The 19796-nt window shown below is 41.1% G+C and overlaps 1 protein-coding gene across 3 annotated transcripts in view; it reads left to right on the forward strand.

The window, feature by feature from the left end:
- The first annotated feature begins 3158 nt into the window (after positions 1–3158).
- The window catches only part of LOC140453542 (cAMP-dependent protein kinase inhibitor alpha-like), a 111599-nt gene continuing 94961 nt past the window's right edge, over positions 3159–19796 (forward strand). Inside the window, exon 1 of one of the 3 annotated variants that reach the window (XM_072548318.1) lies at positions 3159–3408. The gene's annotated coding sequence lies outside the window, so the exon portion shown is untranslated. Of the gene's footprint in view, positions 3409–3428; positions 3590–19796 lie in introns of those variants that run through there. The other 2 variants (XM_072548316.1, XM_072548315.1) reach the window with 2 other exon arrangements.

A 19796-nucleotide genomic window follows, 5' to 3' on the forward strand; every position in this document is an offset into this window, starting at 1 on the left:
GTATTTGTGTAATCTGTTGTGTGCGTCTGTAATCATTACCTGGATCATCCTGAATCTGTTCTGTCTGGCTGCGTCCCTGGCTTGTGGATTGTTGACTGATGGTCTGTAACTAACACATGGTGGAAGGATTCGCTTCTTTCGGCATTCGTGCAGGAACCGGAGTTGTTCGTATGTGGCGCTTAGGCGGTCGGCACAGGATTCTCATTTCCTGGCTTGTCTTAGCGTCTCTTGCCCATAGGTGTTCAAAGTTTGGGAGAAGATTTGATTCAATCAATAAGCACATCGACCTGGACCCAATATACCGGCCACTGCAATGGACAGCTGGAACTGACAACCGGAAGCGGCAGATACAAATCACTATAAATGCCGGAGGAAACATCACAGAAGTGCTTCACAGGAGGCTCCCAAGCACTGAGGATGTCACCTAAACAGGGGACGAAATGTCTGCAACACAAATTCCCAGCTCAGCAAACAGAACCACAACAACGAGCACCCGAGCTACAAATCTTCTCCCAAAAGTTATTGGTATTATTTTCTTGTACAATGCATGACATTTTCACATTAAAATTCATTACGTTTTCACAAAAAATTCTCTCAATGTGATATAGTTTACATTGAAGCATAGTTTACAAGAGATCCTCAATAAGGAAATAAAGGGTATCTTCTCCAATATGTATCTACCAGATCTTATGTCTGAGAAAATATTCTGTGCCCTTTATGTTTATAGATAATAATTTTTAAGTTGCCATTATGCAGAGATGCCAGTGTTTGCATGGGGTGGACAAAGTTGAAGCTTTTTAACTAAACTGCCATTAGCATCCGACTTCCAGCATATTGGGAACATTGGATGTGATTATCTCCATTGTTCTTGCTGTCCTCAATCCCAAAAGAAGGTAAATTGATGCAGCATTAATGTCCTTAACTGGTAGATTATTCTGCAAATACAACAATGACAACATTAAAATTATTTTGATCAAGTTCTGAAAAAGGCTTGTTAATGTTATACTTGCCTTCCCATGATGGCATTGCTAGTAAAACTTTGTTTATGAACAGCCTTGAAACATCAAAGCTATCCAATCAGTTGCCTTAGGTGTAGAGTGCTTTGTATGGTCATACATTTATGATCCAATTAAATGACTTTTTAACTGCACAAACATGTTAGTCTTTACACAGGCCACTCCAGAAACTTGTGATTTATGAGAGGCATAAAAGTAATTTTAAAATATTGCTCAGTATAATTGCAGCTAAGTAATTAAAATAGCAGTAAACTGAGGAGTGATGGAATCATGATGTTTTACTGGTCTATCCTCCTTTAAGGCACTCCTTAAAATCTCACTCTTTGTCCAAATCTGACCTCTTATCTCCTTATGTTGCTTGTTATTGACTTTTGAATGATAGGCTTTTGTGAAATGCCTGGGATCCTTTACAATGTTAAAGGCACTGGATGCTATATTTAAAGTAATTGGCAAAAGAAGCAACAAAGACATAAAGGAAAATTATTTCACGCATTGAAGAGTTTGGATCTGGACTGTATTGCTTGAGAATGTGGTGGAGATAGGTAAAATGGAGGCATTTTACAAGAAATTTAGGTCATTATCTAAAAAAAAGGAAGAATGTGCAGCAAGATATGTCGCAGCATGATGTAAGATGCTACTTTAAAGAGCCCATGTGGATGACAGGGCAAATAGGTTTGTGTTATAACTATTCTGCTCTATAGAGTCATAGAGACACAGAGATGTGCAGAATGGAAACAGACCCTTCGGTTCAACCCGTCCATGCCAACCAGATATCCCAACTCAATTTAGTCCCACCTGCCAGTACCCGGACCATATCCCTCCAAACCCTTCCTATGCATATACCCATTCAAATGCCTTTTAAAAGTTGCAATTGTACCGGCCCCCACCACTTCCTCTGACAGCTCATTCCATACACGCACTAACCTCTGCGTGAAAAAGCTGCCTATACATGCAAGTTGTTATTTTATATTGTAACATTGAGATTTATTAAATAAAGCTTGACTGTATGATTATGCTAAAACTATTAATTTACAGCAATGCGTTTACCTTGATGTTCATCTGTAACTGTGGGATATAAGGGTCTGGTTCTGTGCTGTACATCCCTATCACGCCATATGAAATTACATTCTATCCTCTCTTATGAAAGAGCTCAAATTCCTTCATCGTCACATCATCATAGTCACATTAAGTTTACATCCCTTCAACATCATATGTTGTGTTCTTCAGTCAGCATAGTGTCTACAATCATGTATAGGGAAGGAATTTGTCAGTTCCTGAAATGTGAGATTTTAAAGCCACCAGCACTACTTTCAGGCCATGAATTAAACTGCCAGTCAAACAGTGCGATCAGGAATCATCTGGTCATTCTGTGTACTGTGACCTTGTATGTTGACTGAAGGCTGCCTGCATTTGGTATTTGAATGAAATTCTGAGCATGCTGCTTTGGAAATGTTGGCTGTTCTTGTGTTTTATACTTACTGGCAAACTGGGTGGAGTGGAGGCGAAATACTGTTCTGATGAAAGTTATGTGGCTCTATTTTCTAATCAACCATAGGTTAAATTAGTGATTCAGACAGATAACAATGTTTATATTTGCAGGTCAATAAGGCGTACATTTTATACATGCGTGTATTTCTGAGAAGGAGAGCTTCCAACTCAGAAAGAAAAGTGACCACAAGCTATAACACAAACACACAGTTAGTGCCAAAAGTACAGTCACTATTTGGAAAGTTAAAAAAAAATAGGCTTGGTCTCTCCCTCCATGGTTCCTTCACGCTTCGTTGTCATCTGCCGTTCGTTACTGCTGTAAAACGTCGAACACTGTCCTGTTTGAAGAAAAGCTACTGGAAACCCTCGATCTACAGTGAACCGTTGTGCTGGGAATCCAAAGTCTCCATTACATGTCAGAACAACAGTTATTTAATAGTCTTGATTACATTTAAGACAACAAAAAATGTTACAGCAGAGTTGCGGGGAACGTCCAGGTTTGTTTTGTTATTCGCATGGATATTCACAATTGTGGGTGTTTATTGGTCCCAATTTCCTCCCAGCCATGTGTGAGGATTTTGAATTGCCTGTTTGGTGCTGTAATCCCAGGTTCCGTTCATTGTCTCTCCCTTTGCTCCATGTACTGGATTTGGCAACACCGCCAGAATGCAAATACATGGCATTGTTGTGGAGCGGGCCACTCGCTCCAGACAGGAGGGGTGGCCACTGGCCTAGACATCAGAAGTCAGCGGAGGACACTTCTCTTTAGAATGCAGCACGGACAGCCGTCGACTTTTACAGCAAGGAAACACTCATTGCAACCGAGGATGGACGCCTACTTAAATCCTAATGGATGCAGTCGACATTGACCGCGCCTCCTCCCCCCGGCGCTGCAATGGTAGAGGTAAAGTCGCTGTCTTGGTACCCGATACAATTGTGTCACTGGTGAAACCTTGCACAGGATGACGCGGTCTGGATGTGTGAATTACAAGGGAATTCCTGTCTTCTGACTTGATTTGAACCGAGCACCTTTTGCAGCTCACAAATATTGTTTCCCCCCCTTTTATCGTTTCGTTTTCGCTCGGGTAAGAAGCACAATACTTTTATCTTTTTTTGCTAAAAACAATTATTGCATGATAAACTTGCATGAATTGTATTCAGATTGTCAGATTTGGAAAGCAGTTGTCACGTTTATTTATTTTACCCGCCCCCCCAAGTATCAACGAAGACAATACTACCTCTACCATATCTCCGTGTTACGGCAGTCACATAACCGACCGGTTTATTGTAATCCAATTGCTGTCAGCTTCATGAATACAGGACAGCGTTTCCCCTGCTCGGATTAATTCAGAAGCGAGTCAGCAAATTGTATTTAAATATCACAGGGCCAACTAGTAGTAAGCAGGGAGATTGCGAAGAAGTAATTGCAAAAATGCAGGCTTTTTAAAATTAAAATTGAGCCTAAAGTTTAAAAGAAATCGTTCCTCCTCCCCACCCTCCAACAAATTATGTTACGTGGAATAGCTCCAACTAAAATTTGAGTTCTCCTTAGTGACTGTGTGGAAATCACATGCATTTGTACATCATGTGATTTAAGTCTCCCCCCGTGTGTGGTGCTGTGTTAAATGGAGAGAGAAAAAGAAAAAAAAGAACCGCGTCAGGACATATTTTTATAACCGCGTCTTGGCGTTAAGGGTCTTTCCAGACCTTGACTGAAGTTGCTTCGTCTGACTAGTTGTATTATTTTATCGCGGGATGTTGTAATCGTCTGTCCTGGACATAACACAGTGTTCACTGCCCGTCACTTCGTTTAATTTTAATAGACTTTTTAAAGCAATCTTTTGTGTTTACGGTACAGCAACTGGAAACGATCTGATCTCAGTGCTGACGCGACACCCTTTTTTATTGCGATATGTCGGAGTTATTTTCTTCCCCATAATTGGCATCACCACTGCACACTGGAACTGTAAATATTGGCTCATTCCACATTTCCAGCTGTTTCTCGAAACTCAAACTTCCCCCCACACGCCCAGTCGATTTTCTTTGTAAATATTTGTTCTCGGATGTGAGCTCTTGAGGCCAGTAATAATTGGGATTTTCCTGGGAGGTCAATTTCCTGGAAGAGTCCGTCACTTAATTTCCCATTTCCAAAAACAGTGTTCAGTTTGAACAAGTTGCCGCCTCGGCGGATATGCTCTTGAAGCAAATACTGGGCCAGTGTAACTCTTTTTACCTCACCCTGTTTGAGGTAATATTAACATTATTATTCTATTAAGTCGTGCCCTTTTTCAAGTAGCACACCTCAAAATTATTGAACAGTATCTGAAGAGTTTTGAGAGTTGTGATAAGAGTCTTTTTAAGGAACCAGTTTGTAGAGGTGAATGCAAAACACTGAAAGGGGATTTCGTAACAATGTTAATGGAACCACCCATTCTCAAACAGAGACGCGTTTTATTTAATGCCTTTTGGCATCTTATTACACCCCTGCACTGCTTCAAGAAAGCATCTCACCACCACCACCATAAGTGATGGACAACAAATGCTGGCAACTGGTGACGCCCACTTCCCTTGAACATTTTTTTAAAAAGAGATGCCTCAGAAGCTTCTCTGGCAGAGGTACTTTAGAAGTTGACTTGGTGTTAGAGGAAACATGCAGCAAGCCCCTATATTTGAACTACACAATCATTGGGTAATCTATTTTGGGGATAATGTTAAGCAGATCAATGTTGGCTAGGGTAGCAAGGATAACTTCCCCTGCTATTTTTCAAAATAGTGCTATTGGATCTTTAACACCCCCCTCAGAGGATGGATGTTGCTTTGCTTAATGTCTGCTCTGAAAGATAGTGCGCTGTCATTGGTACAGTCTCAGTATTGCATTGTTGTAGTGGCCTAAATTTTAAATATAGCTACCTGACTTACAATCTGGCACTGTGGTTGAGGTTGCTGGTTAAACGTTAAGATATTGCTTAGAAGGGATACATGTAAAGAAAGCTGCAGTTTTTACTTGCCTTTCTCCAATGTTTTCAAATTTCTAGAACTATAGGCTTCACTTGGAAGCCCTCTGTCTTTTGGAGGACATTTTTAAAATGCTGAATGTTTGATTAAGCTGCCTATGAGTTGGTGCATTCTAATATGTTGTTTGAAATTTTCTTTCCTGAAGAAAACCCGCCATTGTTTTGAATAATGGCCTCATTTGTGGGTAGATCTTTTCCAACACTCACTGACCCCTATAGGGGACAGGGAAAGATGCTTTTGAGACAGTATAAGGGTAATTTGATGATGAAAGGAACAACTGAAAAAAGTATAACGCAAAAGTTATCTTTGTGTTAAAAAACACACAACACCAGGTTATAGTCCAACACATTTAGGTGGCAGTACTAGCTTTTGGTGTGCTGCTCCTTCAATAGGTGGTTGTTGAAAGATTAAATTCCATCACTTGACTTTAACACATCTGGATAAGAGGCACAGATGTTTTGGACACTTTTTAAAATGAAATATTATCTTATGTTTTGTAAGAATATTTGCTTTTCTTTTTTAGAATTTCAGATGCTGGAACAGTACAGCATGCAAGGAAATTGATTCTTAAGTTGACTATTTTCTCCCATGGGATTGGCATCTGGGTGATGCTACCTGGCTTAATTTAGAAACTGCAGGATATTGGTAGAAGTAGTGTGTGGTTTTACCGGCCTTGATTAGAGAAATTCTAGGTGTGTGATAGCTTTGACTTTTCTGACTATCTTTCCCATTACCCACGGGCAAGAAATCTCATCGAAGACCAGGGCACATTTCACACCTGAGCTGCTTGACTGGTGAAACCAGTGAATATCTGAGATGTAAGGATCCGTTTTGAGCCGTGAACTGTGCTGCATCAGCACTTCTCAGCAAGATAATGATAAAATTGCTAAAATTGTTCTTGGTGTCCTTTTGAATTAGAGAAATCAAAGGTGTGCAAGTAAATGTGATGACCACAATGTTCTCTCTTCTCCCCCATTGTCAGTCGCTTGCTAACGCTGGCTGTCTAAATATTCACCTGAGTAAAGAGTGACCATTGACATAGTGGAGACTGTACTTTAACAGAAGGTTAAACTATTAAAAACCTCTGCCATGATGCTACAAAAAAGGATGTGTTCCAGCTGATAATACACAATAATTAATGGAGATCACAAAGACGCATATATAAAAGATAGTCATAGAGATGTACAGCATGGAAACAGACCTTACAGTCCAACCTGTCCATGCCGATCAGCATTCCTAATTGCTCTAGTGTCATTTGCCTACATTTGGCCCATATCCCTCTAAACCCTTCATTTTCATGTACTCATTCAGATGCTGTTTAAATGTTGTAATTGTACGACCACCATCACTTCCTCTGGCAGCTCATTTCATACACACGCCACCCTCTGCATGAAAAGATTGTCCCTTAGGTCTCTTTTATATCTTTCCTCTCACCCTAAACCTGTGCCCTCTAGTTCTGGACTCCTCCACTCTGGGGGAAAAATACCTCACCTACTTACCTTATCCATGCCCCTCATTTTATGAACCTCTATAGAGTCACTCCTCAGCCTCTGAAGTGCCAGGGAAACAGCCCCAGCCTATTTAGCCTCTCCCGATTGCTCAAACCCTCCAACCCTGGCAACATCCAAAAGTGGTCTAGCCAATGTCCTGTATATCGCAACATGACCTCCCAACTACTACACTCGATGCGCTGACCAATAAAGGCAAGCATACCAAATGCTTTCTTCACTATCTCATCTACCTGTGACTCCACTTTCAAGGAACTATGAACCTGCACTCCAAGGTCTCTTTGTTTAGCAACACTCCCCAGGACCTTAGCATTAAGTGCAACGGTCCTGCTCTGATTCGCCTTTCCAAAATGCAGCACCTCACATTTACTTAAACTGAACTCCATTTGCGACTGAGCCTTGATTTATATTATCAGTTGACACATTACTATCACAGTGAATTCAAGGAAAGGCAAATTGGCAAAAGAAGTATAAAATTTTCTCACTAAGTTGTTCTATTCCTGTTATAATTGTTGAGTGCTTTTTGAATGTATATTAAGTACAACACTAGCTCATCCAGCTTGCTCTATTTATAACTTCACAGCCAGGATCCATTCAGATAATTTTCATCTATTTCCTTTCCAGCTGTTTTTGACAATGTTCATTGGTAATGAAATTGTGCAGAGGTGGGAGTATTAGTCTGTCATAAGTGACAGTTGAAGCAAAAATTGAGCACTGTTCTTTGAAAATGTGCTCCATAAACTGAGAGAAATGAAAACTTGTTGGGAGGAGAGATTTTTATTGGAACATCACAAAAATACCTTTTTTATTTAATTGGAGTGGTTTTAAAGAATATCTTCTTTATGGTTATAGCTCTGCTACCTGATATCCATTCATAATTGCATTGAAATAGTCTACAATTATTGTTGTAGAGAACAGTCCACTATTATCCACAAGACCGTTTAGAATGATATTCAATTTAATAAACTTGTTTTTAAAAGCACTTCTGTGGCAGAAATGTTTTGTGTGAAAGTGCCTCAGTGACGAAAGCCTACCATGAGGTAATATCATGCTATTTAATAAAAGCAAATTTGGTATGGATGCTAGAAATCTGAAATAGAAATAACAAATACTGAAGATATCCATCGGGCCTGACAACATTTGAGGACAGCAAAACAGCTGTTAACTTGGAAGTAACTGAGCTCAAAACATGTAACACTCTTTCTCTCTCCACAGATGCTACCAGACCTGCTGAGTTTCTACAGTGTTTCCTGTTTTTATTTTAGTATCATACTGTGCCTCTGGAGTAGAAGTGGAATTTACAACTTAGATCAGGGCACAGTTACTGACAGTTATAACTGAGTCCATCATGTTGTTTGAGACAGATTGTGTTGTAACAAAGGAGCCTTTTCAATGAATAGAAGTCTCATGTATTTATGTTTTGTGATTTAACTGGATATGAGAGTTTGTGTTTATTAGAGAATCTGTTCAACTGATAACTATACTCCTATCCTACCAGACTATAATTATGTCAAAGTCTGTACTTTTGATAGGGGTTTTATTGTCTTTGATGGTTGAAGTTGGGAACAAAAGGTGATCTTTGGAATTTCAAGAGCTCGGGTCTGAATAATCCCATTCTTTAATAGTGTTAATTCGTCCTAAGTGTTTTGCTTTATGCATTTTAAATCGAACAGAAGTGGCACTTGTGGCACAGTGGTTGTGTGCTTGTCTCTGGGCCATGAAACCCATGTTGAAGTCCCATCTGCTCCAGAGGTGTATAATAACATCCCTGAACATGTCGACTTAGAAAATATATTAAACTGCTTTTTTGAGTGTGTTTATATCTTTTGACCCAAAGCCTATGTCCCAACTGAGAAAAGGTCCTTTTGAGAGCCCTAGTGCTATCTCTCACCAAACTGAGCTACCAAATTTGTTTGTTTATTTTGTGTTATTTATTAAGCAAAATGAAGTAAACTTTATAAACTGTCATCCGCTCTCTCCAATTACTTTTCTTCAGTTTAGTATCACCCTGTACCAATAGAAGATGATGGACAAGTAAGTGATTAGCTACTGTTCGTCTTTTGCTGTTCTATACTCACCCTGGAGGAAATGATTGTGAATGATCCAGTTTGGCATCAGGGCTATGAATCAGGGTATTATTTTGAAGTCTCTCCTGTTGGACTGGTGTTACCTTGTCAGAATTACAGTGCAAAGTCCATTGATCTGTATCAAGGAGATTTACACCACTTATGTCAAAGTGATGTTAGTAGTGGTTATAAGTTAGAGGAAATTCCTGCCTGAATTGCTGGGTTTAATGACAATAGTTTTAAATAATAGATATTTGGGGCAATGAATAGAAACATCAGAAGTAGCAAATTGCAAGATGTCTTATGCCATTGTCATTAGCCTCCCAACCACAGGAGCTCACCATCATCTGTTCCATTGTGAAGAATTCTATTTGTGCTAGTAAACCAAATTGAAGAAGCTGCAGAAAGTTTGAGACATACTGCAAAAAATGGTGAGATTTATCTTCCTGCACACTCTCACTCTCACTCCCCCACCCACCCACTTCACTACCATCCAACCGGTATTCTCTATATTTCTTTCTGTACTTATCTCTAATTCATCTTATTTATTCACTGCTTTTCTCATTAAGGAGACAGTTATCCAGTGAATTCCCTGATGAGTTGCTGACCTCATCATTCGCAGCTCCCTCTCCCAATAATATGCTGCAAAACTACTTTTTCGAGCTGAGAGTAAAGAAAAAAAACAAGAACAAATTGGGTGTACCATGAGAGACCCTGTTCCAGCAAATTCTTAACAATCCTTTTCTCTCCCCCCTGTCGTTCTGCTATACCTTGATATGCCCATTGTAACTTCCTGTGCCCCAAATTTATGGCACTTTGTCACAAAGCTGCATATCTTCTTTAAAGGATATTGTGTATGGATGACATTATTGATTTTTGTTTTTGCATTATATCTCGGGGAGGGTGTGTGATATTGCCATTACCAGTTAGCACTCTTTGTTGGGGAGCGTAGGAGACTGAGGGCGACCTTATAAGAGGTCTATAAAATCATGAGGCATAGATAAAGTAGATAGCTAAAAGGTATTTCGGAGGGGGGTGCGGGGGGAGAGGAGAGGGTTTAAAACTAAAGAGCATAGATTGAAGGTGAGAGGGGAGAGATAGAGAAGGGTCCACGGGGACAATTTTGTCACAGAGGGTGAGATTGTGTCTGGAATGGACTAGTGGAGGTCAGTATGGTGTTCTCATTTTAGAAACATTTGGACAGGTACATAGATGGGATAGATACAGAGGGATATGGGCCAGACACAGATAAATGGGACTAGATTAATTATGAGAACTGGGCAGTATGGACAAATTGGGCCGAAGGGTCCGTTTCCATGCTGCAAACGTTTATACACTATAAATGACAGCCTTCTCTTTGTTTAATTAGGAACGTCCCTGGAATAGATTTTTTAAAAAAATGCTGTTCATTCACCAAGTTCCATTCTCGACTTCTGCCAGAGAAGAAATTCAATAAATGGTGTCACACTGTGGCTCAGATTGTAGCACCCTCCACTCTGAATAACCAGGAACTAGGTTCAAGTCTCACTGCAGAACTTTAATGCCACCATTAAAGCTGACACTTCAGTGTGGTGCTGAGCAGTACTGCTCTGTCAGAAGTGTCGTCTTTCAGAAGAACTGTTAAACTGAGGCCCCATCTGCGTGTTCGTCGGGATGTTAAATATTTCGTGGCACTCTTCTGAAGAAGAGCATGGGGTGTTACTCCCAACCCGCCCCCCCCCCCCCCCCCCCCCCATCAACATCACAAAAACAGATTATCTGGTCTTTATCACATCTCTGTACGTGGGAGTATGCTGAGTGCAAATTGGCTGCCACATTTCCTATGTTAAAACAGTGATTACATTTCAAAGTACATCATAAAGCACTTGAGACGTCTGGTGGTTTTGTCAAATGTTATATTATCGTGTGATGCAATTCATAACATTTGCATTCATTAGTACCATGTGAGTCAGCAGTGTGTGAAAATTTTAACTTAAGGAAGAGTGTTCCAAGAGGTTGTTAAATAACTTTGACTGTGCAAAAGTATTATGTTTAATACTGCCTACAAGCAAGGGCAGGAATTCTTACAGTTTTTAAAAAATAGATCTCTCAAAGTGTTAAAGATTCACCAAACAGCAGGCTGGAGGTTACAGTCAGGTTGGAGGTAATGGGGGGGATTGACAAACATGCAAAAATAGGCTTCATGCAAAAGAATATGCTGTTAAGTTGTGTCGGGGCTTGGGGAGTGTCACAAGAAGTGCCGAGTAGCCCTGTGCAGTGAGGACGCTTGAGATTTTCTGAGCTAGTAAGTGCAGGTTAGCGTTGGAGTAAGGCTCAGGAAATTTCTGGAAGTTATGAGGGAAATCTGAGAGTGGATGGTACTTAAGTGCCACCGAGAGTGAGGATTGCAAAGCCCCTGGATGTACCTGCGTAACATTAGAATTCTGGGTGAAGAAAAGAGACAAGTGGCAACTCTAGCTTGGTAAAGCTGAAATTGCGATGATGAGTAAGTACTGGGTTACTGCAGGAACCAGGAGAAGAGCATAGTCTGAGGAAAAGAGGATGAAGAGCTACAATATGAGAAATTGAGGTAATCAATAATGGTGTGGCTTTGAGTGAGTTCTGAAGTTGAGCCTTCAAATTGAGAAGAATTGGAATCCTTTGTCTGGTTTTGATTAAAAATTGTTGAACCACAGTGCCATTAACATTTGGATTAGTTGAGAAATCCAAGAAGTTTGACTTGGTTACATTTGCTGTTTGATGGGCTCCATGAGATGTTCAACCATAGTTAGTCTGTTACTGACATTTACCTCCAGTTAAATCTGGAGGTGCATCTTGGTTGATGACGAGAGTGTGGTGCTGAGCAAGGCCAACAGTGTGGGATCCATCCTCGTACCGACTGTGGAAGTTCATGGAGACCTCAGTCCTTGCTGTGTCCTATTCTTATGGAGTAACTATCCTCTGCTATAATGAACTAATCATCTCTTTTCTAACTGAGAGATACTTAAATTACTTGTAGATTATGGATCCATGTGATTTCTGGGTATTATATTCTGTATATAGTAGATGGTTTACTGCTCTAACGTTTGTAAAGTTTGTTGCAGTTTATTCAAAACTTTGGAGTATTGAGGCATTAGTCTTTTAGATTTTACATTTTTGTCTTTTTTTTCCCCCAAGTTGTTGCTCCTTTGTCTCATTGTAACAAATTTGGTAGAATAGTTTGGATCATAAATGTAAGTCTTTCCTTTTCACTCCTGGATTTCCATGATGTGGTGAATCCTAGATGACTGAAGTGACTGTGCTTCTGATGTATTTTGTCTGTAAAGGGGATATCCTGAGATTGTGGAAGATGCTACAAATTAAAAGTATTCTTTCCATTAGATCAAACTAAGTGGATGGCTATTCTTTAAAGAAAGAAAATCTCCAAATTGCTTCTTGCAGTTTTTAAAAATAAAACCTATGCATCCTGAATGAACGCAGTGCAGGAATGATGAAAGCTAGGGCCTCGAAAATAGGTTAACTTCATCATCTGAGCGCGAGGACCTTGATCTGTTGGTTTGGAAATGGCACATAAACAGGGCAGTCAGTTTTTGACTGTAAAATACATGAAGAACAACCCTGTTTTTTTTTCCATGGTGAAATAAATTAAATCTGTTGTACTGAATATTTTCTTTCAGCAAAGTCCTGGAAATTAAGTTGCCCAAGTGGCTTTTCCCAATGAAAATGGCAGTGAGCAATTCTCAAAGCAAATGCAAATGAATTCCAACTGCAAAATTGATTTTTCTTTCATAAGTTTTATAGCAAATTATCTTGCAGTATTGGCATTATGTCACTGTCAACTAGAGCTTTGTGGCAGTTATTAAAAACTTGTATTGACTCTACAATTGGCAGAGACACGGCTTAGATTGAAGCTTGCTAATTGGATATCTTTGGGAGCAGGGCGGCAGTACTGATCAGATAGTTCTTTTCAAGAGCCAGGCCGGTCGTAGTTGAGCTGAATTGCCACCCAAGCTCTGATTCCTGAAAAGGGGATTGAATCCTGTGCTAACTGGACATCTAGCTAACCAGCCAACCAACTGCCCAAACTCCTGGCTATAAATGCCCTGAGTGGAATTGGCTTTGTCCAGGTTTAGCCAACTCTGTGACCCAACCTTTAATTTGATACTGAAATGATAATCTCAGAGCAGTGATGGGATATCGGAAATCTAAATTGTCTCCGGATACATTAGTGACTTGGATCTGAAATATATCATTGAGTGGAGGAAATTGTTCTGTGTCTAAATGCATTGTACTTAATTGGTTGAAGTGGAAAGTGTTACGTTCTTTGGCACTAACACACTGTACCTTTTTTGAGTCTCAAAATTCGTAAAAAGGACACAAATGTTACACACTTAAATCCTGATTGTCACAAATGGCAGAATTGCCACTTTAGGGAATGAAAGTTTTACTGAATTTCTAACATTTCTACAAAAAAAACATATTTACAGAATTAAACAACTGATCTGTAGGGCTGTCTTCTAGGATGTTCCTTTTAAAACTTGTGTTCCTGCACTGAATTAAGTGGCATCACATGGAAATCCCTGCAGTAATGGAAAGGACTGAATTCAGTCTGCATGAGTATAGGACTAACAGAGCTCACTTTCAAAATGAGAGAATTTGTTTTATTTAGCATCAAACTTGTTGGCAGGACTTTTTCTTTTGCAACATAGTAACTAACTGTACCTTTAATTGATATGTTAAATCCTCAATAGTCTGGAAAATTAAAACTGCATGAGTATGACAGCAGTCGAGTGTGACGCTGGAAGAGTACAGCAGGTCAGGCAGCATCGGAGGAGCAGGAGAATAGGCGTTTTGGGCATAAGCCCTTTGTCAGTTCTTGCCTGAAACATTGATTCTTCTGCTCCTTGGATGCTGCCTGACCTGCTGTACTCTTCCAGCACAACACTCTTGACTCTGATCTCCAGCATCTGCAGTCCTCACTTTTTCTCCTGAGTATGACAGCGGTTTTCATTCTGTGTTTGCAAAACAATTTAACTCATTGTTCTACCACGTGCAGGCAAACATTTCAATTTATCTAACATTGGATATTTCATTAGATTAGATTACATTAGGTTTTAGATTACATTATAGTGTGGAAACAGGCCCTTCGGCCCAACAAGTCCACACTGACCCGCCGAAGCGCAACCCACCCATACCCCTACATTTGCCCCTTACCTAACACTACTGGCAATTTAGCTTGGCCAATTCACCTGACCTGCACATCTTTGGACTGTGGAAGGAAACCGGAGCACCCGGAGGAAACCCACGCAGACACGGGGAGAATGTGCAAACTCCACACAGTCAGTCGCCTGAGTCAGGAATTGAACCCGGGTCTCTGGCGCTGTGAGGCAGCAGTGCTAACCACTGTGCCACCGTGCCGCCCATCTTAAAAAAAGATGGCAGTTTTTTTTTGCATGTTTGTTTGTATTTATGGTTGTGTAGGGTTTGAGCCAGGCAGTGGAACAGCTTCAGTTTTGGCCAGCTTGGATCAGCATCAACAAATCCCAAGAGAGATTTAAAACAAAGTAGGCAGGAACAGTTCATACGGTCCATCAAACCAGCCTGAGAAAGCCTGAAACAGCATCATTTGACACCTTTTACCAAACAGAAATGTATCATGGCAAAACCAAAATTAAAATGGGAAGAAATTTCTGATTTCAAGATTGTAACTAAGGGGCCAGACTAAGTTGTATGTTTTCATCACTTGGTCATAAAAGGAGGATTAAATTTGAGATCTCTGTCCTTGCCACAGGTTTACCAAACCCCACGAAAAGTATAGCTGTAGAGCTAGCCATCAGCTCACAAGTCAGATTTTAGTTCAAGAAGCCCAGTATTCTTTTTTTTTAAAAAAAAAAGCAAGAGAGATTGTGTTGGAGAAGAGGATATTCCAGAGTTTAGCGCCTTGACGTGTAAAGGCACAGCCAGCAATAGCAGGGAGACTAAAATGAGGGATGCTCAAAAGGCTAGAATTGGCGGACTATAGCTTTCTGTAAGGAGATTATAGGTCCAGGGAGGGCTGAGGGTGTGGAGGGATTAAAAATCAGAACATAGATCAGGCATGGCTTAACTGGGAGCTATAGGTGAGAAAACACCAGACTAACCAGTGAATGGGACTTGGTTCAAGATAGAGTTTTGGATAAGCTCAAGACTACGTTTGGTAGAAGTTATTGAGTTGGCCAGGAGAACATTGAATTGATCAAGTCGAGGAGTAGTAAATACCTCCAGGGTTTAAGCAGCAATTGAGCTGAGGTAGGGCCGATTTATCGAGGTTATGGAAGAAGGTGATCTGCATGCTGACAGGTGTGCAATGGGAAAATTATCTCTTAACTTGATGTTGTCAGCAGTCTGGTTCAGCGTTGAGAGAGTTCCCAGGGTGAGGGTTGGAGTGGATGAGAGTGCAGAACTTGTGGATAGAAGATTATAATGGGCTGAGCTCGACAAAAACTCGCTGGTGTAATTTCGGTGAGGGTCATGGTAGGTTTCTGTCTGGGATCTAGAGAGTTCTCTTATGCAGTTCTCTGCTGATCATTTCTTTGAGAATACACCATGCTGCTTTGGCATCCCACTTGGACTATCTTGAGACCACTGTCGGCAAAGTACTCACCATTGCTGGGAGGTTTGCTACTGGAACCATTTAAAGCCCAGCTGTGTGCCTGGCCAAGAGATGCCAGCCACAAATAGCCCATCACTGCACGTAATGGGAGGGAAATAGGTGACATGGGTTGGAAATATAAGCTCCATTTTATAAATGGGATGTTGCTACTTTACATCACCTATCTAATTCTTGTAGCTGTAGTTACATCGTCAATGTACACAGACTATCCGTCCCTAGCCCATTGCCATTGTTAGAACCCTGTCCAATGGAGTGCTAATCTTTCCCAAATGCTTGGCATGGCACAAGATTGTCATTATGCAATGTGGGCATATGACATGCTGGAAAGTCTTTAAACATATTAAAATGTTGTTTTTTTAAAAATTGAATAACCGGACAAATGGGAGAAAAAAAAATTCAAAGGCTGCATTTGCTTCTGGGAATAAATAGCAGCTGCTTGCTTTACAAGCAGCAACAAGTTAACAGACCATGAATGATTACTTTATCCAGTTCTGATCAATTGGAAATTGGTGTCAATGAAGTCCTGTTGGGTCTTTTCCACTTGACAGTACACCACTTGTTCACGCTGAATGTGGTATTAATCCTGCCCCTTTCCCAATCTTCGGTGTTTATCGGATCCACTCATTGCTCTGCATCACTGGTGCAGACACCACATTCAAGGATTATGCCTGTTGTACTGCAGCGAACCCTCCTCTACAGGAGGCCGATCACCTGCCTCTCTGTGGCCCTGGAAGAACTAGCTGAATTGTGTGGTGTTTGACCTCAGTCAGGAGGTTGCATGACCGAGTCATCAGCCATGGTTTGTAGATGGTATCTTTATTTCTTGGGAAACATCCTTGTATAGCATCTGCCCTTTGGGACAAAGCAGGGACATGAGTCGAGGATATAGGCTTCATGGTAGCTTTCAGGATACATGATGCAGACCTCTGAGATGTGGTATCAATAATGCGAGATGACTTGTACATTGAAATGGAACCCTTTTTCCTGTGGACGTTAGCTGCATTATTGTGTGGCACTGTCAACATGATGTACACAGTCCATCAGGACCTAGACCTGGGTAAGTCAGCTATGTAGGCAAAGCCCTCTGCTCGATTTGCTGCATTGACCTGTCACTTGGGAGACCAGATGAAGTGGTGTGAATGTCAGAAATTGCATCAATAATTGCTTTATATTTGTGGGTTGAGGATTGAGATCCCATATTGGTTCCCTGTGGATCTATGAAAGCAGCCTGTCGCAACTGTCACTTGATCGCCAATAGGAAAGGACAGCCACCCACTCCAGTTGGCACAGTTCTGTCCCATCTCCACATCCTGTGGGGATCCTTCAGTTGCACCACCTTCTTGGGGAGGCTGTTTGGCTGCTCTTGGAGGTTGTTACTGGTCCTGGGTCACTGACACATTGATTCCTCCTCAATATCCATTCACCTGTGAAAGGATGCTTCACAGGTGGATGTATTCCACCTGCGGCTGGATTCTACGGTTACTAAAACAGTTCTTTAGTCAGCATAGTCCTCCATTTGTACTGGGTCTTGCAAACTCCCAAAAAGGAGTAGCATGGAATACCTCTCCATGGATTTGTTTGATACGGGACCTATTCTGATGTTTGCCGCACAAGATTATAAATGCAGTATGATTTAATGAAACTTTGTCTCCACTCCAAATCCCCACATTACTGAAGGAGGGCAACACAAGTACAGTGCGTATCCTCAAACAGGAAATTCCATTTACACCATCCACTGCAGATGTGGTGGCAGCTATTTATCAATAGTATTGTGCATTAGTGATTTAGATGAGGGTAGAACACAACATGGCTTATGCCTTGCAGTGAGTTAAAAATCACCTCACCAGATTATAGTCCAATGGGTTTATTTCAGAGTGCTGCTCCTTCATTGGGTGGTTGTGGAGGTTAAATTCATGCTCACGGAATTTATAGCTAAAGGTGTCCAGTGTCATGGAGCTGTGATCCAGTGAATAATCTTAGGTTAAACCTTTCATCTTTTATAATGGGATATGCTGGGTTCTGTTCTGTTCTGTGTGATTTTTAAGTTTGTCCACCCCAGTCCAACACTGGCACCTCCAAGTCATGCCTTGTAGTGAGACATCCTTAAATATCTGACCACGGCAGTGACCTTTTGATAATCTACCTTGGCTTTCAGTGAGGAGAACCCCAGCAATGACTATAACTGTTCCCACTACCCAACCATCAACCCAGACTGACCTGGATGGACAGATCTGTCTGACTGAGTGACTGGACCCCTGACCAATCTCTGACTTAGCACTGATCTCTCCAGACTGGTGGGTCTGGCTGTGGCCCACTCTCCAGCAGTTAGTGGTACAAAGCCCTGTAATGCCCAAAGCAGACAATTAATCCTTCCCAAGTCTCCGGGCTGATATTGCTGCTGTCCCTAACTGTGGGGACTGGTTGACTCATGACAGTTCTCCCAGGTTTGACTGAAGACTGACGTTTCTCTCAGATTGAGATGTAGCCATTTGGTTGAAGCCACATGCAGCTTGTTTACCATATAAACTGGTACATGATGTAGGTGTGATGTTGACATAGCATGGTACTGTACAGCAACACGTCCACCTCCCTGACGGATCACTGCCGATAGCTGTGACAATCTGTCTGGCTTTGTGTTCGCACTAAAAGGCGCAGCAAGACAGAACTATCCTGAACCTGTAAGCTCTGAATGAGGCAGCAACGCACAATGGCAAGGCAAGACAGAGATACTTAGAGCACCCAAGTAGATTTGGTGCATAATTGCTAAGAAAACATCCATCCTGCTCCATTGCATGAAATTTAATTTGAAGTGATTTATTATTGTCATGTGTACTGAGGTACAGTGAAAAGTTTTGTTTTGCATGCTATTCAGACAAATCATGCGTTACGTTAGGGCAATAGAACACAAATGCAGAATATAGTGTTACATCTGCAGAGAAGATGCAGCGAGAGAGAGATCAACTCTAATATGAGAGGTCCATTCATAAGTCTGGTAACAGTGGAGAAGAAGCTGTTTTTAAATTTGTTGGAGCGTGTTTTCAAACTTTTGTGCCTTTTGTCTGATTGAAGAGGGTGGGAGGGATGAATTTGGAGATGCCAGTGTTGGACTAGGATGGACAAAGTTAAAAATCACACAACATCAGGTTATAGTCCAATAGGCTTATATGGAAGCACTAGCTTTTGGAGTGCTGCTCCTTCATCAGGTGGTTGTGGAGTATAAGATCATCAGGTGGGAGGGGTCTTTGATTATGTTGGCTGCTTTCCTGAGGCAGTGGAAAGTATAGACTGAGTCCGTGGATAGCAGGTTGGTTTTCACGATGGACTGGATTGCGTTTACAACTCTCCCTACGTTCTTGCGATCTTGGCAGGGCAGTTGCCATGCAAGCTCTGATGAATCTGTAAATGTTTATAAGAGTCATTGTGGACGTTCTGAAATTTCTTAGCCTTCTGAGGAAGTAGAGGCATTGGTGTGCTTTCTTGATTTAGCATTGATGTGGATGGACCAGGATAGACCATTTGTGATATTTACACCACTGATCTAGACAGTGACATGCCCTCCACTCCACTTCCTGCAGTCGATGACCATCTGCTTTGTTTTGCTGATATTGAGGGAGAGATTGTTTTCACACCATGCTCCTGCCTATAAATGGAGCAGGATAGGCAATAACAAAATATTAATAAGTGCAGATAGGCCTTTCGCTACTTACTAGCAAGATTCCCATTTTGCCATTCAAATCTTTGCTTAATCTTTCTCTTCCTTGGTCGAGTCTTGTTTTATTTTTATCTCGCTATATTTTCCCAACTGACTAGCCACTGTCCATGTCGTTCAGTGCCTGGAAAATCTCCACCCAATTTCTGCTTATGAAATATGGGTAAGCTGTCTTGTATAATTTAGTAAACATGAAGGGGTCAAGAGAGCTGGTACTGAAATAAAGCTAAGTGTCATCAGGATAGATTTTTGAGACAGACCACTGAAAATACGTCAGAGGGGTATCTTGTAGGAGAGAACTAGGAAAGCCAGGATAAAGCCTGAAGGGAGACTGGAGATAACAGGGCAGCTTCTGAAAAGAAA

Source organism: Chiloscyllium punctatum, chromosome 27 (assembly GCF_047496795.1).
Source record: "Chiloscyllium punctatum isolate Juve2018m chromosome 27, sChiPun1.3, whole genome shotgun sequence".
Classification (NCBI taxonomy): Eukaryota; Metazoa; Chordata; class Chondrichthyes; order Orectolobiformes; family Hemiscylliidae; genus Chiloscyllium; species Chiloscyllium punctatum.